The sequence below is a fragment of the Micrasema longulum genome, unplaced genomic scaffold (genome assembly GCF_059751315.1).
Source record: "Micrasema longulum isolate JH-2025_06_02 unplaced genomic scaffold, ASM5975131v1 h1tg000327l, whole genome shotgun sequence".
Lineage (NCBI taxonomy): Eukaryota > Metazoa > Arthropoda > Insecta > Trichoptera > Brachycentridae > Micrasema > Micrasema longulum.
Window position 1 is genome coordinate 165,672 of NW_028277531.1, and position 5,889 is coordinate 171,560.

The following is a 5,889-nucleotide window of genomic DNA, read 5'->3' on the forward strand; positions in this document are numbered from 1 at the left end:
GGAATACCTGGAATTAGGATTATTAGTTTATTTAGCAAATTTGCTTTCCTCGGAAATCGGCATTAATTAAGTAGACGTCACTTCCAGCCATTCTTATCGAAAATATATTACAATCGAGTAAACATTATTTTATGAGCAAACTTGAAGCGATGAATCGTATCGAGAAAGTTAATATTGACTGAATAAATAAAGTAGATAGATCATCATATCTTTATTGCAACATTACATTAATTTGATGTAATTATAATATATATTAATATGTTATTTTAACATACTTGTATGGAACGTTTAAATTATAACGGGAGAATCAAAATCAAATGTACGTACTTTCAAACTAAATAATAATTATACTAAGTAATTCCTCAATTTATTTTTTAATATCTCTCATAAAATATTTCTATTACAAAATATTTTTTTTATTTTATTAATATTTTAATAGCTGGTAATATAATTTTTAAATTGTTTATCTATTTTAGACTTCTTAATTTGTAAATAACTGTTTAGTATGAATTAGCTTTAAATGTTATGTACATATTACTTATAATTCTTCTTAGATGTATATATATTATTGTATTAGCAACTTTTATGCAAAAGGCAGTAAATGCCGTTTATTTAAATTAAATAAATTAAATATTTGTTTTTGGGATAATTTTTAATCTATCGTAATGAATTATAATAATAAAAACACGTATCTAGTTTAAGTTTTATCTATATGACGATATCGTTCACGACGAAACCCGATCACTGGCAAAAAATATAAATAAAAGTGGAATAAAACTGAATAGGTACGTATTTTTATTATCAAAATTAAAATACCGTTCCACCAAAAAAATGGAAGTGAAAAAACTCAATTTGGTAATTAGTTAAAAAAACATTTTTAATACTAAAAGAAAATTAAAATTGCGCAATAAGATGTTTTTTCAAATTTGTTATTAGTTTTTATTTTCCTCAATTTTTACAATTGTTTAATATTTTATTTATTGTATTATTTTGTTTTGCATTTTTTGTATCTTTTTTATAATATTTTGTAAATTTGCCAAAAACAAGAGCCAGACTCTTTTTTGGCAAGTTCAACCTTAAGTGTTCCAATTTTTTACTGTACGTTTTGTTTTTTTTATGCTAATAAAGGTGAGTAACTGGCATGTACCACTGACCAGGAGATAAGAAGAAAGAATAAGAAAGGTCCGGACTCACCTGTCGTACTCGCGATTGTCCTCGTCACAGCGCTCGTCCTTCATATTCCGCCAGGACTTGCCGTGGCGGCACGTGGTCACGAGCACCATGTCCCGCTGGTCGTGGAGGTGCCACAGGGAGTTGCGCGTGTCGCTGCCGATGCCGTGCACGTAGCGCTTGCCCTTGAAGGCCAGGAGGTGGCGCTTGGGAGCCGGGAAGGGGCTGGCGCCCGCCGCGCCCGCCTCGCCGCCGCGCTCGGCGTGCTGGCGGTGGAACAGCGGCAGCGAGATGTCGAACTGCGGCCGGAAGCGCGCCACGGACGCGCTCGCCCGGGCCAGGATGGCGCGCCCCGGGTCGAACCCCAGCCCGTCCTCCGCGTAGTCGGGCCACGTGCCCGAGTACAGGTTGAACAGCACGTGGTTGCGCCCGCCGTTCCAGTGCGGCAGCCGCTGCAGCCGCTGCTGCACGTTGTGCACGAAGTCGGGCGACAGCGGGTCGCGGTCCAGGGTGTCGATGCCCAGCACGAACAGGCACGCGCGCGCCGGCTCGTCCGTGGCGTAGCGCGACTGGCGCAGCGCCGACAGCACCTTCTGGTACGACGGGCTCACGGAGCCCTCGACCGGGTACACGTACACGCGGAACTCCCCCCGGCAGCGGGAGGCGTCGAAACACGTCTCCATGCGGCAGGCGCGCCCCCGCGGGGCCCCGCGCGCCCCGCGGCCCGCGCGCTCGCCGGCCCCTCGCTCGCCGGCCGACGAGAACTCGCCCAGCTCCAGGTGGGGCGCCCTGGCCGTGCCGCCTTTCAGCCTGTACCCGCCGAAGTAACAGTACGCCAGGAAGGCGCACGACACTATTAACAGTATGTAACGTTTCTTCGCCTGCATCTCGCGACAACTTACGGTCCTGCCTATACCGATGACATTCTGGCCGGGAGCGATTCGTGTTGACGTTTGACCTAACCTAGAATGATGCGACGGTCGGCGGACGGCGGGTAGCGGGAGACGAATAGAAACTAGCGGAGAAGTAGGAATGGACCGAGAGAACCCCTGTCAGCTCTCCGATGCACATGACTCGGCCGAACCGAGCTGCCGACCGCCTTCGGATCGGCGCCTGATTTCACTTTGACATATCTCACATTTGTACACTGACACGCCACTGACACCACGGCACACGGTCGCGATAACTGACGTTTGGTTTCACATCATATCGAAGTTAATACGATCATTTTTGAAGTTACGAGACGCCGAGCCCGACAACCGACCTTCCGTATTTCTTGGTTTTATCTGACAGATGCACAGCGCACGGCCGAACCGAGCAGTCCGACATTTGTGACGTTAGCGGCGACTCCTAGCGGCCGTGGAAGCGAACTACAGTCCGTTGCCATAGTGACGACACATGCGCGCCCGGCATTGTTGACAGATGTTAGCGGAGACTTCAAATTTTTGTTTTTGTTTGCAATTCGTTTATATTTTTGCAATCTGTATAAAAAATGAGACATTACCTGATATTATGATAATTTTTCACAGCTTGAATAAACTTAACATATTAAATAAAGCCAAATTTTGTTTAAATCGTTTTTATGCATCGTATTCTGCGCAATGATTTTTCAAATTTTGTATATCTTAAATTACTCGACATTTTAAGTTCTCTTCCGCTTCTTCTCGGTCAGTTCTGCCGATTAGTCCGTTGACAATATGTAAATTCAATTCAATTTCATTTGCATTTTCCAAATTATTTAGCTTCATTAAAATTTTATAACCTTGATTTTATAAGAGATATGTTTGATCAGATTCTGCTTTACAAAATTGTAAATAATAAATTCGACTCCCCGGAACTCATTAATCTATTTGCTTACTGTGTCCCCTCCAAGCCAACTAGACTCTCTGATATTTTCGATATTCGTAAAATTAAAACTAATCATCGGAGACATTTTACGATCCCTCGTATATGTGAAACATTTAACCAAAAATTTAATAGTCTTGATATATTTAACACTCCATACAATATGTACAGAAGAGAATTAATAGGCTTGATTCATGCTCTTCATTCATAATTCAATTAATCATTAAATCAAATGCAATTTTCCACTCTTACTTTCCTTCAATCATCCTTTACCACTCCTTATCAATTTCCTTCTTTTCCTTTTCACTATCTCCTTGTTTTGTCTATATTTATCGTATTTTAATGTAAAGTATATTTATTATTTATGTAGTTTAAACTTCAAGCCGTCGTCGCTTTATCACAGTATTATTTATTGAATACATGTAATTGGATGGCAGGCCCTACTATGTATACATTTTATACAGTTTTAAAAAAAAATATTAATTAAACTTGTACTTGTAAGTTTGTATTCGAAATAAATAAATAAAAATAAAAAACGATCGGGTTGTGGTCCCGTGGCTAGTGTCTTGGACTTACGGCTCAAAGATACGAGGTTCGAATCCCACTCTACCCCAACTTGATTCCCATTTTTTAATAGTGAGTTATTTACAACTCGTTGAAAATGGTCATCAAAATGAAATATTTGGGTAAATCGTAAGAACGCAAACATTTCATAAAAAAATATATACAGAAAACCAGAAATCTTCCTCAACTCTTATCTTTGGTTGATTCATATTTTCCATCTTAAAGAGAAATACTTACTTGAGTTCGTATTATTTACTCAAATAAATTATTTTAGACCATTTCCTGAAGGTCGTAAATAACTTGCGCTAGAAAAATTTTAATCGAGTTGTGGTAGAGTGGGATTTGAACCTTGGACCTTTGGCCCGTGAATCCACAATACTACCACGGGACCACAACCTGGTTCATTATGAACTTGTGACGTCGTTCAAAGTAGTTCATTTCGAATATTTTTTTTAAAATGTTTTTCGCACATTTTCAAGAAACTTTGACGCATTTTTTTACTAAAAACATTAAATTTGTCAATACTTAATGATAGAAGAAAAATTATAGACCTTTAAAAGTTATTCAAAATTGTAAATTCAATATGGGATTGCCCTGAACTGTTATCTCTCATCAACTTCGGGGCGCCTGGAAGAATGACTAGACAGGTGCTATCGTTTTATAGCAACAATTCACGGACAGTGTATACTTGTAATGCCGTATTGAACAGATTTCATGAACTCGGCAATAGTTATTCCCACGTATCTGATATATTTAGTCTAGGGTATTGTTCCTATAGAACAAACCTTTTGAACTTTTTCAAAGATGGTGAATGGTAATTATATTTATTTATTTATACATTTCATAATATATACAATTTTTTGTTCACTGTATGAAACAGTATTTAGGATTTTCTTGTTATATATTATATTTTGTATATATATTTTTTTTTGTACCACAACAGGCCAGAAAGCCCAATTACAGTGGTGAATTACATCACAGAACACCCAGGCTTGAGGAAAATCACATTTAATTTTTGTGTTCTCACCGGGAATCGATCCCGGAACCTTCCGTGTGTGAGTCAAGCGTCTTGACCACTACACCACGGAGGCCGTCAATTATTTTGTTATATTACTTTAAAATATTTTTTTACATAATTTGTTTTTTCATTTATTCTTAAATTGTTTAAACTTTTTACTGAATATATATTGTATAAGTTTTCAATATAAATCTTTTATAATTTTAAGGTTTCATTTTTTTATAAATCTTGGGTAACAGGAACTTTATGTTTTTTTTTTTTTTTAATATTAAGCCAAATATGTTTGCATTGTAAATGTTTGTAAAAGGCATATTTGCCGTTTATGTTAATAAAATAAAATAATTTAATGCTCCAATCTTTACCGCGCCTAAGAAAACATTTTTTTAATCCAATTATTGTAATTTTATTTACAGTTAGCCCGTTTGATTGATGTATATTTTAAGGGTTTGCTTTACAACCCTCGCAAAAAGTTCATCCATTAAATAAACATGTCATTTCTAACTTACCAGCACTATAGGTGACACTCTCCAGTAGTTTATCTTATAAGTTATTTCATTATGGAAATCTTGAGTCTCACTACATCTGCATAACCAAATTATATGTCTCATTAATTTAAGTTTGCAAATATAGCGTCGCGCGTCGTATAAACCCGTATGCAAGACATAAAACAAAGTACAAAGACCTATGAGTACATCTTATTTGTAAGGCGGTAAATATGGGCCCGCTTAGATTGCAAAGCGGAAGTAATAATATTTAGATTAGTTTTTTTTATGTCTCTATGTTCAGGCAGATTCAAAAAACAATTCTGAGTGTGAAATATTACCCTAGACTAGTGTTTTGACCTCGATCAATTTTAAAAAAAAAATCGATTGGAGATAAGTCCGCCTCGTGCTGTAGTTTTTGGCACGTTCACCCACCACGCTTGAGGTCCCGATTCGATTCCCGGAGGGTCGACGTGAAATTTTTGTTTTAAGGGTGTTTTTACACTACAGTATTTAACTGTTCCTGTGCCTCGATTATGACCGCTATCTTCATCTGTATATATCGAGACGATATACTTAACTTCTGTACTATCTGTATCTTGCCTCGGTATGTTCTACCTACTTGTCATATCGATATCATATGATCGAAACAAGCCAATGGAATGACCGCAAACAATTAGTCCTCGTTCCTTACGTCATTATCATTAAAAATAGTTCTCATTTATAGTAAAAATAGGCTTATGTAATAAAGAGTGCTCACTTCAAAATTATAAACTCCAAAGATCCCAATTCCAGCAAAAAATGCTGGCT

General features: G+C 37.7%; 1 pseudogene; it reads right to left on the bottom strand.

Moving 5' to 3' along the window:
- Positions 1–1,190: 1,190 nt before the first annotated feature.
- LOC148282456 (exostosin-1 pseudogene) lies at positions 1,191–2,599 on the bottom strand (annotated as a pseudogene).
- Positions 2,600–5,889: the final 3,290 nt, after the last annotated feature.